Source organism: Diadema setosum, chromosome 7, assembly GCF_964275005.1.
Source record: "Diadema setosum chromosome 7, eeDiaSeto1, whole genome shotgun sequence".
Lineage (NCBI taxonomy): Eukaryota > Metazoa > Echinodermata > Echinoidea > Diadematoida > Diadematidae > Diadema > Diadema setosum.
Window position 1 is genome coordinate 4,446,494 of NC_092691.1, and position 16,834 is coordinate 4,463,327.

The window sequence follows — 16,834 nt, forward strand, 5'->3', positions numbered from 1 at the left end:
ACGATGACCATGCCCAGAAGAGTGTCACCATGACAACCAGCCCGACGCTGTTCTCCATGCCTCCATTCGATGGCGTCATCAAGCAAGTGAACTCGGTCAACCAAAACGATCGAATTGATGATTCAGGTAAGTGACAAGATGTTACCCCTCTCTGTCTTTCTATGTTTTTCATGTATGTAGGCCTACTCATCTTTTCAAATCTCAGTATTCCTCTGTACATCCACATTCCCAAGTTAGTAGGCCTATAACTATTATAGTCAAAATATAACACAATACCTGTATAATACAGTAAGTGATTTATTTTTGCCATTATTGCAGAACTTGATGCCGATGACTTTGACTATGCGTCCATCGCTGTAAGCGACTTCGATGAGGACATGATCTCACTGTCTGTCTTGGGCGGACTCCTTTCACAGCCAACTCGATATCGAAGTAAGTAAGTAAAAGCCACAAATCTAAAACAAAAAACACAAAAAACGCTAAAATCACTTTAATGATTTGGAATTTGGAGCTTTTAAAAACATGTGGCATGTAAAATTCCTCGAAACAAACAGTCTTTTTACATGAAAAGTGAAAAAAATGTGATTGGCCCAAAAAAAAAGGATCAGGAACATTGACGTTTCGAAACAAATACGATATTACAAACTGTATTTTGTCGAAAAAATAAAAAAATTAAATAATGGAAGCAAGCAATGAATTGTGCTGCTTGGGGATTCTTATGGGGTCATTTCAAGGGTAATGGACACTCACTTTTTCTGATATGCAATTTTCCCATTTTGGGGTAAATGATTTCTACAAACTTTTGTGAATATTTAAATAAATAAACCAAGACAGTGCAGAAATCCCTCTGAATAGTTGGCATTTTTCGCATTTGCGTCCCTGTAACTAAAGGATAGCTTAATAATATGATAACTGTATACTCTAGTGAAACAATACTCGTGGCACTTGTATGTGTGTGTGTCTGTGTGTCGGCGTGTGCGTGTGTGGGTGCGTGTTGTGTGTGTATCCATCTGTGTATGTCTGTCTTGATGAATCAGTAAAAGAAAGAGAAAGAACGTAGGATGTTATGGTGAGATTAAGTTACTATTAAATGCGTTATGACATTGTACCGTAGAACATGCAATTGTAACATTATTTTTGTTTTATGATTGATTTGTTGATACGTGCATGTCACAGTCATACCGGGGTCAGAGTCAAAGACCTCAGAGAAGACAGAAGGATGAAACAAGTGTATTGACAAGAAATCGAGGGGAGAAAGCAATATTGAAGAACCTTGCTGCTTGTAAGGCCTCTCTCGGCTCACTCAGAACTCTAACTTGAAAGAGGACACTTCCGCTCGCGCACAATTAAAGTGGGTTTTTATTCATTCCACTGCTGACCACAGTGAACCACAAGGTGGCGCTATTAACACAATATCAACAGTGCCGTATACGGCACTGAATATCAACAGTCATATCAACAGAGGATCAATGTGTACACTGAACATCAAACCCTAAATCACTGCTGACAAATCGCATATCACAAGGTTCCTGCAGCAAGTGTCATCATTGCCTAGTCCTCAGGGGATTTGAAGCCGTCAATCCATTGGTTGCTCGTGTGTGTGTGTGTGTGTGTGTGTGTGCTCCAGAGTGTGCGTGTGTGTGTGCCTGCGTATAATATGTATGATACGCCTCACAATTTCTGAGAGGTGTTTTCCATGGATTCGTCATAGGTCCACCTGTAGGTATTTTGCTCCACTCTGCCTAAAAAACCTCGCCAGTTTCTTATAAGAGTGTGGAAGGCAACTGGCGGCAAGGGTCCACGCTACACGTAAGGGCTTTTTACACTTGCAAATTTTTGCTTAGTCCCGTACCAACGGTGGGGCTAAGGGGGGCCTTAGCCCCACCTTTGGTGCCGGACTTTCCTTAGCCCACTTTCTGTTTACACTTGTTTTTGCCAAAGTGGGCTAGCCCCATCGATAATCCCGTACTATCTGGCCCTGCAAAAAAGCAGGGTTAGCACCGCAATTGCGGTGCCAAGCAAGCGAGTGCAATGTAAACAGAACGAAGAAATAATCCGGGGCTAAGCGACGGAGACGAAGTCCGACCCCCACTGACCAATCAGAAACGAGGTAATCAAGTGCTGCTGGTGCGTGTACTTGTACAGTGCACAGCGTAATCATGAATATTCATGTGGTTTGGAAAGTACGGGACTAAGAAATACGAGTGTAAAAAGGTCAGTTTTCTCTTCAGCCCAGGACAAGAGCTTCGTACGGGATTTATTGGCTAGTGTAAAAAGCTGAAAAAAATTGGTACGGGATTAACGATAGTCCTGGATCACAGAAAGTACTGGGTTAGGAAACACGAGTGCAAAATGGGCTAGAGACGACAAAAAGAGAAGAGTTACCCTGGACCAGCTCCAGAGCTCAGGCAAGAAAGAGGAATGATGCAGATTATAGTCTGTATACGACATGATGGGCAGATTGAGCAAGACTCGGCATGGAAAGGGAAGTCAGTCATGAAGATGACTGAAAATTGGAACATTTCTTGAAGAATTTAACATCTCAAGAAGAATGGATAGTGAATTCCTGCGCCAGTTGTCTTTTACCGAAGTGGGCTGTGCTCATCCAAGCATGATTGTCTACGGACTTTTTTTGTGCTATGGTAGAAGAGACATACTTCTCTTGTTGAATTATAACATTAATCAATTTTATCAAATTTGTCAAGCCACATCCGCCTGTTTATTTGTTGTTGTTTTCTTTTCTGATAATGAAGCTTCACCATTTTATGCCTTCCTGTTGATAAACAGGAAAGTAAAATAGTTTGATTTGTAAATCCTACTGGTTTTGTTTTGAGGGGAAGAGGTTTGTGGGGATGCGGTATCTCAATTTTTTTTTTGTTAAAAAAAAATAAATGAAAAAAAATATATATACATATATGATCGGGCGCTCTAAAGAGTATACCACCCCAAATTAAACTGGTTATGAGCAACTTACTATAGGGGCTTATGAATTAGAGTATAGAATATTATGTTTTCACTCTGGTGAAGTGAAAGGGAAAGAGTGATGGAGAGGGGCCTAATAACCGCTTATTGTATCCATGTTATCATTAATTGTTGATGGCATTCATAGCAAGCCTTGAATTCAAAAGATTAAAGGACTCCTTGACCGTTTTTGCTTCACTGATAATTGGGATAATCAAGCAGAGGACATACCACACTGTCAAAGTTTAAGGTAGTCGTGACTCCTGGGTTGTTGATGCTACAATCAAGACTCACACGATTGGTAAAACATTCCGACAAAGTGTGTACTCTTTATCGGAACTCAAGCATTTCAAGAGGTGAAAGAAAAAACCCCAGATACTTAAAATTTTTAAAAATTGTCGCAAACAAGCTCTTTAGAATATTTCTAGAAACTTTCAAATGGAATTGAAATGAATTCACTTTTTGGTAATGCTAATCTTAGAGAGACTTTTATGAAGATGGAATCCAATTTCAGATATCAATTCTAGATACATAATGAAGCATTTTGGCTTAACAGCATTTTAAGATACAGTCAAATGGTTGTATGCATTACCACTTGTTTTGTAATATACGGCCATTAGTCAAATACAGTGAAAAACGTTTAAAAGAAGGTCTTTGTTTTGGCATCATGGAGTTTTCATTTGTAGTATTTGTAGTTAACGCCTATACATTACAAAACAAGGACATTTGGATTGGAGAGTGTATTGTAGTGGACCACCACTATGGTCTAGCGCCCCCTGTGGTTAACTTTCATCGAATCATCCAAACTGGCTTGTTTGAACATGGTAGGTCCATGGTTTGAATAACTATTGAATAACAGAAGAACTAGGGTATGATGTTACAGTGCAACTGATGCTTTGCTGTGTCAGACCACGTCATAATAATTTCACTCAGAGAAACTCCATGCTTGCGGAGCTGCATCTGAGGCAGCATATGCGGGTGTAATTCTGTGTGAGTTAGGACCAAGTATGTCCAGACGCAAAAAGTGATCAGCATTATTTTGAACGATGTTATTATCCATATTTTTTTTCTCTCTTACCTGTGAAAAAGTGGCGCATTGAACTGCTGGCCCATCACCAATAGGGAGTATTGCTCATAGACTGGCTGGAACTCTCAGTGACTGGTGGAGAATAATTAATGATGACCCCCCTGCATGAGTAATGCACGAAGTTTACCAGCATGTGTTTATTCAACTATCGCTCCCTTGTATTGATGATTTCATGTTTTTAGTTTATCGTACGCAACAGACAAAATGCGGGCGGTGCCTGTAATCTTTCTTTGGTACGTAATAATTTGTGCTTTACCTATAGTACAATATGAGGACGGGTAATTATTGTAAGCTTTATACTGTCACCAAACTTTACATTGTAAAATCATCTTAATTCGATTTTGTCAAGATGATCTTGTCACTGCAATTCCGTAGGCTATAATACTTTAATAATTGTTTACATAAAGTCTTTAATATTTTGTTTGCTTTCGAACTCGCATATTCCATGGGGTAATGAGTTCATAAACGTAATTAAACTAAACTACAATTAGACATAAATTAACATAGGCCCCTACACATCAGCAAATGTACATGGTGGTACATGTATTCGCAATGACGTAATTCAAAGTAGGAATAGGCCTATACGCATAAATAAGCGAAATCTGAATACTCGAATAAACAACCTAGCAAACTCGCATGGGCATTTGAAAAGTGTTGAGTTGTAGGGCGTAGTCTTTGGTGTCTGTGGATATAAAGTGGAGTGAGTCTGGGGTTAGTCAGACATGTGACCAGCGGAAATAATGGGATTGTGCTTGAAGCGGCCTATATAAAATTATACTAAATTTCTATGAAATTATGTCACATCATGTCAATCAATTAAGTATCGTGGTGCCTAATCAGCTGACATGCAAACAACAAAAACAAAACAAAACAAAAGAGGGTCCTCACTTGTTTTTTCTTCTTTTTTGGGGGGGAGGGGGGGGGCACGAATTATGGTGCACAATCACCGGGCTGACAAGTATATAGAAAAGGTCCCGAAATTCTATGCTCCCAACTGAAGTGTAGCTCTCAACCGTCAAAGCAAAAACAAAAAACAAAAAGCAAAAGGACAAAAACAAAACAAAACAACTCTCAAAAACAGGTCTTCACAACTTTTGTTAATTTCTTCTTATACAATATTGGCTCAAAATTAACACACCAGCCAAAAAGAGGCACCATATCACACAAAACGCCTCGAGATTTCCTTTTTGTAGCAATTACGCTAGAATTATGCTAATACAGTCAAATTTTGCCAAGCATATTGAAATGCTAGATGCTGAAACGTCTAAAATCATGTCAGAAAGCGGAATTATGTTAACTCTGGCAACACTACATGACATAGGGGGTAGTCAAAAAGTGTTGAGGTGTGATGTGAATACAAAGCTTCGAACGTTGATGGCGCTTCCTTCAGAAAATGAGAGCCAACTTCTGTGAGGGCGGCATGGAATGAGTTACTGTAACCGTCACCTTAAAAATTTGTAGGTGTGTGTGTGTGTGTGTTGTGTGTGTTTCAAACATTGACTAATTGACCTTTTCAGGCTCGATGTTGATGGAAAGATTTTTTTTTTTCTTTATCATGGTCTTAAGAAATAAAATAACAAGATATGCCGGTTAGTTTTATAACCATAATTTCATTGTCATGTTACAAGTGAGATATCAATGGGAAGAGTTTTGTTTGTTTATTTATTTATTTATTTATTTATTTATTTATTTATTTATTCATTTATTTATTTATTTATTTATTTATTTGTTTGTTTGTTTGTTATGCTTTTTTGAGATATGTGTATTTTTTCATGTATGAAGAACTAACACACCGACCCAATGGTGAATTCGTCGGTATCTAGTGGAGCTGGTTCCATAAACTATACCCAGATAACATGTAGGCCTACAAAATGTGTTCGTAAGCCTAATGAATAAAGATGCGAATAATGTGGAACGGGTCTGCATTTATCTAGGTTCATTATCATTTTCTTCATCCAGCGATGACAGACACGGAATCTTAAAAAAAAAAGAAAATAAATAAAAAACATAGTTTTTGAACGGATTGTCCGGGTTTCCTCATACTTCATTGTTGTGTTCTACTAATATTTATTGCTGCAATCATTCAATTCTTATATTCCATATCGTTTAAGTTAGGTCGCACTTCACTTTAAAGACGTACTGCAATCAAACCGCTTTCATAGTTGACTGTGCATACAGCCGTATTGCAGTATAGTGTTGGCAATGTTTCCTGAAGGTATTATTTACCATTGGGAGCAGCTTTGATGTTAAAAAAAAAATGAAAAAAATGAAAAAAAAATGCTCGAGTTATCACATTTCATGCATATGTAAAAAAAGTCAGTTGTATCACAAAACATCCTACCGTATTAACATTTCGTAACAAAGCCTAAAATATAAGCAAATATCACTACTTTACTAAACCATAACTGTTGACGGTTTAGTCTATATAGAAACAAATATTTATACTTATTGTTCACATTTTGCATATCATTTCAGCAATTCTTAACATGTTTACAATATTTACTCAGGATTTTTTTATCCATAACTTATATTTTATAACTGTTTGAAGCACTAGAGCTGGCTTTGTGCCTCTACAAATTGTAAATGCATTGAACACCCATTCGATTTATCCACGGAGGTTCAAGTTTCACGAAATGATTCACAATAGATTTCCTCCGATCCATGTTCGATGCGGCTATACACAAAATGGTTGAAGCTAATGTTCACATGATCGACCGCACGCTCATCATTTCTCTATAACACTCAACTACTGAGTATAATAAAGGCACAACACCATAACATAGGGAGAAAACAACAAAAAAGCCGTAAAAAATAGAGCCTACGGCTGAGCGACCAACACATGCAAGTGTATTGTGTGCGATCTTTCTGTCTCTAGAAGCTTCGCGGCACGTGGGCTTCCTCGAGCGAATCATGCATATATTAATTTGCATAAATACATATTCATGAAATGAGCTAAGGAGCTACCCACAGACCTAGCATTTTGTATTATATGGTCGAGATGTCCTCTAGCGAATCATGCATGCCGATTTGCATTATATACATATTCATAACAGTGAGCATGACTTAATGAGCTGCCCACAGAATTAATGTCTGATTGCATAAGAGGGCCTGACCAGCCACTCTCTAAGAATACTTTTCGCAGTCCTATGCCCGAATAAAAATTGCGTAAAACATGAAAAACTGATGAAATAAAACTAAAATATACTAGGCTTTACATTGTCTTTAAACTATAAATTGACTTACAAATGAATAAAGAACTATCCTTGACGATTAAATCATGTATCGGTTTCATTTGTCGGAAATAATCAGAAAAATGAAGAAATCGGCTTTAAGAGGATACAGTTTCAAATACTTCGTACAAGTAACGAATGTGGTTCGTTTGATTTTTTTTTATACTTTCGTTAATTCATTATTCGCTGTCTAGTATATTCTGAAGGTCCATACCGTACAAACTTTGCTTTTTAATGGGACACTCCATTTCCATGCCCATCCTTAATTAGCTTATAGAGCCTACTATAAGCATATGTATACATTATAGAATACATTTATGTTTTTTTTTCCATTTGTTGCTCATTTTCAAACGTATTTTGTAAATTTAAGTTTTTGCAGTTATTACAAATATGTTCTGCTGATACATTCCACAAGATTTCTCTGTTTATTGATGAAAATGAAAATAAATTTGAGCTTTGAACTTTGAATTTCCACAATATACAGCTGAGGTTTACATTTTTGCACATCATTCTGAAAAAGGGTTTTCTTTTGTGTTATATGCTTTATCGTTATGTGAAAATTTCTTAATAAAACCGACATTCTAGCGTTCAAAATGGGTTATTCTTCAGATTGCTCAGAGAAACGTACGAGCATCGAACCTAGATCACCCAAGGTAAAAATACACCTGTGGAATTCTGTTGTTTGAATGATTTCAGCCAGTTGGAAATCCATCTCTCTTCCTTCTTTACTTATCGACATGGACTGTTTGTTTGTTTTTGTTTTTGTTTCTTTTCTTCTTCTTCTTTTTTTTTTGGGGGGGGGGGTCGTCATTGTTGATGCTATGGAGCATGAAGTTAACATACCGCGGGCAACTACAAAATCATAATAATCTCTCCAATTAATGGAGCATTCCAGACGATTGTGATATTTGATATTTTGATATTTGATATTTATTAATTTCTGCAATTTCATGACAAACGAAATTTACCTAATAAAATTCATAATTTCACATCTTAATAAAATAATACACAAATCCACAGCTCAATAGATATGTGTAATCTATAGTGGTCCTTGAGCAGAAAAACCAATACTCTGAAAAATCTTAATTACACTGAACAATGTTGATGACGTAGGGGCCTCAGGGACTTATCATTCTACGAAATGTAGCAGTGTAATTCCATTACATTAAGTTCATCTGTGTACAATCTACAATATGTATGAATGCCTTCTTCTTTTGTTCTGCTTCCTTGAGGTCCAACTCATGAATATTCTTATGGTGAGAGCTGCCATGTCATCATCCTTGTTCATTGCAATTGGCTGTATATTTTGAAAACATTCTTATTCCTCAGCCCAATCACTTTAAATATCTTGGAACTCTATATACATACTCAGTATAACTAAATCATAGTTTTTCAATTAATGTAAAAGCATAAAATTCATCTGGAAGCCTCATTTAAAAGCAAGCCATATCTGTTTCATACACGGTATAAAATGTAGTTAATTTTACATGTTCGATGTGGGAAGCTAATTCCGGGGAGGTTTGAGAAATATGTCTGGCTGCTAAAATTTATGTGCTCTGCTCTGCCATAGACGTTTACCCACTGTAATCGTATGGACAAAATAGGTCGGTCACCTGTCACGATGCGGAAGTCAAGAAAACACGAAATTCAAACACACGGTTTTAGTGACGTGCGCAAAAGTGGGCGTCGTCTACCCAGAGAGTTGACTGATAGATTCGAGTAATACGTCGCATGCACGTGGGACAACGTGTACATTCCTCTTTAGCATTTCATAGTCTTTCCATGCAGACGGCTTGTACACGTCAATCATATCAAACCATAAACAATGTGAGCTACGCTGGGTAAACAAAGAAGGCTAAAACAATGTCTAAGGAAAATGTATGTGCGTGTGTGTGCGTGTGTGTGCGTGTGCGTGCGTGTGTGTGTGTGTGTGTGTGTGTTATTTGTTGTGTGTGGTGTGTGTACAGATGTGAGTTGCGTTTACCTCCATAGCATTGTATGGCCTCATATTATTATTTGCAAGCGAAACGACCATTCTGCCTCATACGTGGGAGAAGTCCCATCTCCCTGTGATATACCGGTCATATTGTCGTGTGTAACGTCAGCTAGACAGTCCCAGGAATTTCTTGTTATGGTTAATACTAATAGTCAGTTTCATTGAAAAAGCGTAGGCCCTACATTGTTTGCTGGAGGGTTTTTACTTCAGTGATCTTCGCAGGAAAATAACGCTATTGCGATTCAAGATACTGATTCAAAACATCAATATGTAGGCCTGCAAAATATCTTTGAGGGCAGCATCCTGTGTATCTCGAGTAATAATTCTGTCTCTCTTTTGTTCTAATACGCATTAAACACATGCACACACACTTGTTTTAACTTTGTTGAATAAAACACGTGAAATACAATCACATTGACGTATGTCTATTTCCTCTAATTCTTCCAATATAACGGCTTATCCCGACTTCGAGTTTCTCCATTCCGACAAAATTGAAGAGTAGAAAATCTCCAATACTATTGATACCATAGCATAAAAAAAAAGCCACTAGAATATGCAATTCTGCATATGTGAAATCTTGGAAGTGATTTCAGTCGAGGCTACTGCGGAAGTAAAGGAGCTAGTTGCAATCCTGTATGGGGTTGATCACAACGATGTGATTCAGGTCTAGTTGCAAAGACTAACCGAAACCACCTCTAGCACACGAGTGAACTGCGTGTCGTGTGCAAACTGTTTATGTTCACAGTACGAACCGAGTACTAGTACTCCAGACAGTGGCTGAATACTAATGAACATTCTTCACTTTTGCACACGGCCCTCAAATGTAATTTACATAATCATACTCGCAAAACATACTATATATAGAGTGAGCTGAGCGCAAAAAATTTAAACAGCAAACGTCGAGACTCGGAATATTTCTGAAGACAAACAACTGTTTAAAGGTGACGAATCAACGAACGGTGAGATACTTTCAAAACATCCAACAGTTCTTCTGACGGCAACAAACATCTTCGGATTTCTTCAAAATGCCTGATATCAAGTGCCAGTGCTGCAAAAGTAAGACAAGTGATATTTCGCTTGATCAGTAACTTCGCTTACCACTCATAACAAAAGAAAAGTTCAATTGAAAAAAATTCCTTAACTGTCACCACCCTGAGATTTTACCATGTTTCTTTTGAAGACGGAATTTTGTGAATTGGAAAACTATAATACACCGACTTACATGTTTGCAGGGAGCTTTTGTCACTGATAGAAAATTGATAAAGATTCTCTTTTGGCCAATGACAATTCCAGTGTTTCGAGTTACATTAGTTCATAATCATATCAACGGTGTCGGAGTGAGTGAGGTCCAAACATCAGCAAATAAAGCCTTCACTTTTATAATGGACCGTTTCTGCAATTTATTACAAATGCAGGATGTTTCTTTTCCTGCAGCCTATAGTAAGAAAGCATCTTTTTTTTTTCATTCACCTGTTCCTTAGGATTCCCATTAAAGGGATGATAGAGTTTTGGTTGAGATGGGGATTTAATTAGGTTTTGGCGTTTTGTGAGAGAAGTAACCACTTATAGGAAATATTAATGAGTATAATTGTGATTCTAAGAGGAATTAAATGTTTATTCGATGAAAATCAGTTTTGAAATGGCTGAGATATTCATAAACAAAGAGGTCCTATTAGAAGGTGGGATCCACTTTTTAGGACCACTTTGTTTTTCTTTAATGTTTTTGAACACCTCAGCCATTTGAAAACCAATATTAATCAAATAAACTTTTAATTACTCTTAGAATCTCATATGCTTTTTGATATTTCATATAAGAGGTTTATCTCCCAAAAGTTTAAACCTGAATCCCCATCTCAAACAAAACTATATTATAATCCCTTAAGTTCCAAAATCTGTACATTACAGAAGATCTATGCATGTATACTGTTCATGCGCCCTTGGACGTAGTGATCGCCCTCACACTGTTCATTAACATAATATATTCATGGAGGTGGTGCGCAAGCGACGGTTCTGTAATATATTCGATTCTATGCATACTTTGTTCACAAGTTGCCCTTAACAACCAGAAAGCTTGCCGGAAGCTTGCCCTATACCTAGCAACAACTGAGCGAATTCCTGCCTATAAATGGCACTTAATGGGAGGGAACAGGTGAATGAAATACTTCTTTCTTGGGATGTAGGGGGAATTTATTTGTAAGAAATTACATAACTTTTTTTAAACTTCAGTTTTAATTGCATTTGTCTCCTTATTATGATCCGATATGGCTGTTTCTGTGTGCTAATCGTATAGAGAAAAAGGCTTGCAGTAGTTTATTTAGTTTATCTTACGGATTTGAGCTTTAACCGGCGATTCAAAATAATGTGCTAAAAGACACTAATGATTTCTACTGCGCTTGACTGCGAGATAATCTGGTGTTTATGCATGAGGAGATGGAGTCCGGCCGCACCTAGCCTTGGTGCTCTTTCTTTCTTTCCTTTCCTTTCTTCGCGTAATTTTGTTTTTGCCCCAATCCTTTCAATCGTATCCCCCATACTTTAGTAATGTCATGTTGTTGTGTTTCTACCTTTTTGTTCCAACCTGTCTTAATTATTTTTTTTTGTGCGTGTTAAGTATTTTGTAACTACAATAAGTATTTTTATAGAAATACGTAAGTGATTCACAACCCACAAGCATGCTTTTCAGTGGACCTCTGAGTTCCCCCCCCCCCAAACATAACTTAGTATTTTGCCGGTATCTTGTATGTATATCTCTACTCTTTTAACTAATATCGTGAATATCTTTCGCACATTCTAAATCCTACATCAGGGCTCCACACTAACTTTTATTTTTGGTGGCCCAAAGGCAAACATCCGACCTTTTTTGGTGGTGCGACGTGCGTTTTTGGTGGCCCCGGGCCACCGGGCCACCGGACCACTGTTAGTGTCGAGCCCTTCATACATATATATATCATATAACGCTTATGATAATCTGATTTACTCTGTGTTATAACGTTTTGACGAAAGAAAAATGAGGGCCAAAATAAATGAATTGAACTGAAAATAGTTGTGACCGTTGTCTTAGAATATTTGTACGATGAATACGTGGGGACTATATAAGAGTATACATCTTCCATAACAACATTTAATTTTATAATTTCTTACTTATAATTATGATTACTTTATTTGTCACCTTTCCCTGCTAGCCGGAACGACCTGTACCTGCGAGGGGCAAGTCTGCTGTGACAGTGGCAACTGCTGTGCCGGTGGAAATTGTTCCTGCTGAGCTTACCAGAGTAGGTTTTCCCCCACACTGGCCTTTTCTTTCCTTCTTATGAGTTCTCCATGAAAATATGTGATTATATTGATATCTTACTCTCTGCACTTTCATTTTTAGTACCCTGCGATATCCCCACCTATTGATTATGGTGTTTGTATAATAATCTATAATGCGTAGACCATACAGTGTACTATCCATAAAAAAAGATGATTTAAAAAAAGAAGTTATTAATGTTGTAAGTGAATTTATATTGCACAGTTTCTATGAAGCATAGGCCTACTCAACTGGTCTACGATATGATATAATCAAAAGAAGAAAAGAATAAAATAGAATAATGAAAAAGAAACACAAAGTAATTCTTAACTGAATATCTTACAATGAAAATTAAAAAACTGATAATTACAAAAGTCATGAGCAATAATAATTCATATAATACTTCTGATGGGAAACATGCCGGTAGGTATTGAAACATGACTATGGGAAATTTTGTACATCATAACGCCTAATTTACTTATCATAATGTGTGTGTGTGTGTATTTTTTAGTTTTTATGAGCCACCCGTACGGACTGTTAAAAAATGATGAAGAATAAACCTATACTATAGGCTACAAAATAAATTGATGAATCGTTCTATTAGTGGTGGATGGGGATCGCACTGAGTGAGCCCCCTTTATTTTTTGTTAAAACAAAAGAAATAAAACGAAAAAAAAAATGGAGGGGTACAATGTGCGCCTCCCACTTTTGTTCGTTTATACTGTTACTATTTTTAACGAGGGGCAAATATTCTTGTTTTTCCTTTCTCCTTTGAATACAGACAAACGACACACGTCATCCTGGAGAGTCAAGTTGACCTGCACCTAATCAACCCTGGAAAGATGTCTGACGATGTCTTAACTTACAAGCCTATAATTGAACAGAATGTATAATGTAAACTTTCTGTAAATAGACACTCAACCTCTTCCTGGTGACAATTATTATTCCCTCAGGATCAACGTTCGCTGCAATAACTGTGTAGACTATAAAAACAAAAAACAAAAACAAAAACAGATTAAAGAAGACGTTAAAACGATATCAGAGGAAAACCCTTATCAACTTGATAAGACCTTGCTTGACCCTTATAGTTTTTGATCGGTTGATAATTTATCTAAACACAAATTAATCAATTCAAGCGTTAAGATATAACGTTGTCAACTGTTCAAAGAAGCAAAAATTTCATTGTTAGAAATACGTAACGTCACTGGCAGAACTGAACATGTTTGGCTGAAAGTGTTGAGAAATAAATAATGAATTCACAACTCTCTTAAAAAGTGGTGCATCAGCTTTCTCTAATTTGCCTTGAACTTGATTGATAATAATAGAAAGTTGTAAGTATATTCTGCACCTGCGTGTATTGTGTACTAGCAAGGTGTGTGTGTTAATATAATATGTGTGTGTGCGTCTGCGTGTGTGTGTGCGTGTGTGTGTGTGTGTGTGTGCGCGCGCGTGTGTTTGCCAATCCACATTTTGATCCATGACTTAAAGAATGTTACGAAGCGACGATGATGCAGGGATGATGGTTATAATTTTGATGTTATTGGGGACTTTGAAGGGTGGTAACAACGGAAGCCTTAAAAGAAATAAAGCCCCCCCCCCAAAAAAAAAAAAAAAAAGAAAAAAAAAAGAGAAAACATATGTTTGTCTGCGCCAGTGGGCATGCTTAAGAAATCATATAATCTCCTCAAGATAAAGATAACAACAAAAAACAACAACATAATATTATGTGTTCAACCGAGAGAGTCAGAAAGAAGACAAGTTATAGCGGCAACCGCTATAGATAATTTTGTAACGGGAGGCTTCGTTTAGTTCCTCAAAAAGAAAAATTAAGAATGAAATACAGTTTTTGCAATTCAAGGTTCAACAAACAAGCAAACAAACATTTCCATAATCTGTCTTCAGCCCCCAACTCATTCACAAAAGTATCATTACCAACATCGTTGTATCATCGTACACACCTTTAAAAACTTTCCCCGTATGAAAGTTTTTAGCTATTGAGCTCTGTTATGTGGATCACGGGTGTTTCAAGTGAAGTGTGAATGGAAATTCAATGTGTGCGGAAAGGTTTATCCATATATCCTGTCGGAGCCAGTGTGAGTGCGCTTTCGAAGTTCTTATTAATCCTCTTAAGCACACACATGTTCTTTTTTTTTAATAGAAACAATCAAGAGAGAATGGCAGAATGGCATGTTGAATACATTCACCAACACCTTGAAAATTCTCAGGTTTTGACATTACTGTATTCTATTTTTGTCAAATCTTACCTGTTGACTTTTCATATTTGCAATGTTTATTGAAAGATTCGTAGTTTCGCCTGGTGGTCTTCCTTGAATACTCAAGTATATTATTTATGCGCCGTCCGATTTCGATTGACGAGCCTGATGGCACATAGAAAACAATATGTCATGTCATCATGAGCAAGCGACTTCGTCTTTCTCTCTACTATCATACTGCATGCGTATTTCTATACACACACACACACACACACACACACAAGTACATATAGATATACGTTATACCTAAATATAAAAATACATACCGTATGATCATAATACCTCGACGGTGAAGGAGACATACAGCGGTGGCAATCACAATATATATATATATATATATATATATATATATATATATATATATATATATATATATGTATATATATATATATATATATATATTTGGGAAGGGAACTATCTCTCGCGCTATATATAATATATATGATATATGACTTATAACATACTTTATTTCTTCACAAATCAAACCATGCCATAAACAATCCTAGGTTACTCATACTACTTGTACTAAGTACAAGGAAAAAATACAATGGATCATTACAACACTTATTGACAAGGACACAAATATAAACGTAAGGTTATACATTTACACACAAACATAAACAAACATACTGTAAAAGTGGGAATTTTCGCGCATTTCGGGCAACCAGAAACTATAGCACGAAAATAAAAGCACGCGAATATTTTTGCTTGCTACATGTTCCACTTAATTGTTAATGTCTTGATTCCGCGGAATTAAATACGAGCGAAACTGATCTTACCCGGCCGAGCGCGAAAAATTACTCACGCGAAAATATCCACTTTTACAGAAGAAGAAAAAAAAACAGGAAAAGGAGTAATCTTTACTTCCTATTTTGGTAATTCAGTCAGGAATATCATTGTGTTCTTCATTTTAACATAGTATTTTAAGAATTTATTCAACACAGTTATTTATAGGAAAAAGAAATTCTCGTCATTTTTTTTTTTTAATTCAGGACCGCTGGAAATTTGTAAAATGGTGACGTCATTACCTCACCTATTTCCATAATTATGATGACTTTTAAGAAATGTTTTATAACAATTTGCAAAGCTACTTTCGTAACTTTACTAATTCATATCAAATTTTGATGAGATATCTTCACTTTGTGTTTAAAGTCTTACTTTTTTTTTTCAGAATAACTTTTTAAATGGTAAGGAATTTTCGTTGAAATTGAAATGAAAACCAAAATTAACATGGAGTGAATGCAGCAATATAACTAGAAGACATTAGAGTTTGAGGAAAATCGGGCAATTTAAGGGCTATAAAATTTTTCAAATTCCTGTGTCGCAACTGCTGGATGAGAAGACGTTCATGACGCCATCATGCAAGAACAACAAGCAAAAGAGAATAAGAAGAGAGTAATATTCTCCAAAATTTCATTTTTTCATGACAAGTTCACCTTTCTTCGACTTGTACTGTAGGCCTGTACCGATAAACGTTATTATGTTTAGGATACATTTGAAGTCAAGTGCTCATTCATTAAAGCTAGAAAATTGAAAAATTATGTTGTAATGTCTTTATATTTTCTTTTTATCGTTGTACATGCAAACGTACGTCAAGCACTATATCAGTCTTCTCATCCAGTGGTGTGGAGGCACCGAATCTATAAAGTCATAACTTTTAACAGATCGTCCAGTTTCCCTCAAATTTTGCTGATGCATTCTGATGTATTGCTGCAACCCTTATTCGACTTTTGCAGTTTCACTGGAACCGCTAGATAGACTTTTCCCGCAGCCGTATTGCTGCGTCAGCAACACAACTGCTAAAGTGCACTGTATTCAGTTTATCTGTGGGTTACATTCAATTCTCTCTATAGAGGAATAATATTTGGATTTTCCATTGGCCAATCGCTTTGAAACCATCGCGAAGCCATTTTAGTATGCGGTTCACCTGTAAATTTGTGTACGGAGCATTGAAGGGAGGTGATGACAAACATTTAACCTTTTTCAATTTCCAATAGC

General features: G+C 36.6%; 1 long non-coding RNA gene across 1 annotated transcript; it reads left to right on the forward strand.

Annotated features, from left to right (window-relative positions):
• The first annotated feature begins 390 nt into the window (after positions 1–390).
• Positions 391–13,761, forward strand: LOC140230329 (uncharacterized). The gene is made up of 3 exons (XR_011901389.1): positions 391–436; positions 12,457–12,546; positions 13,345–13,761. It is a non-coding gene; the product is annotated as an uncharacterized lncRNA (long non-coding RNA).
• The last annotated feature ends 3,073 nt before the right edge of the window (positions 13,762–16,834 follow it).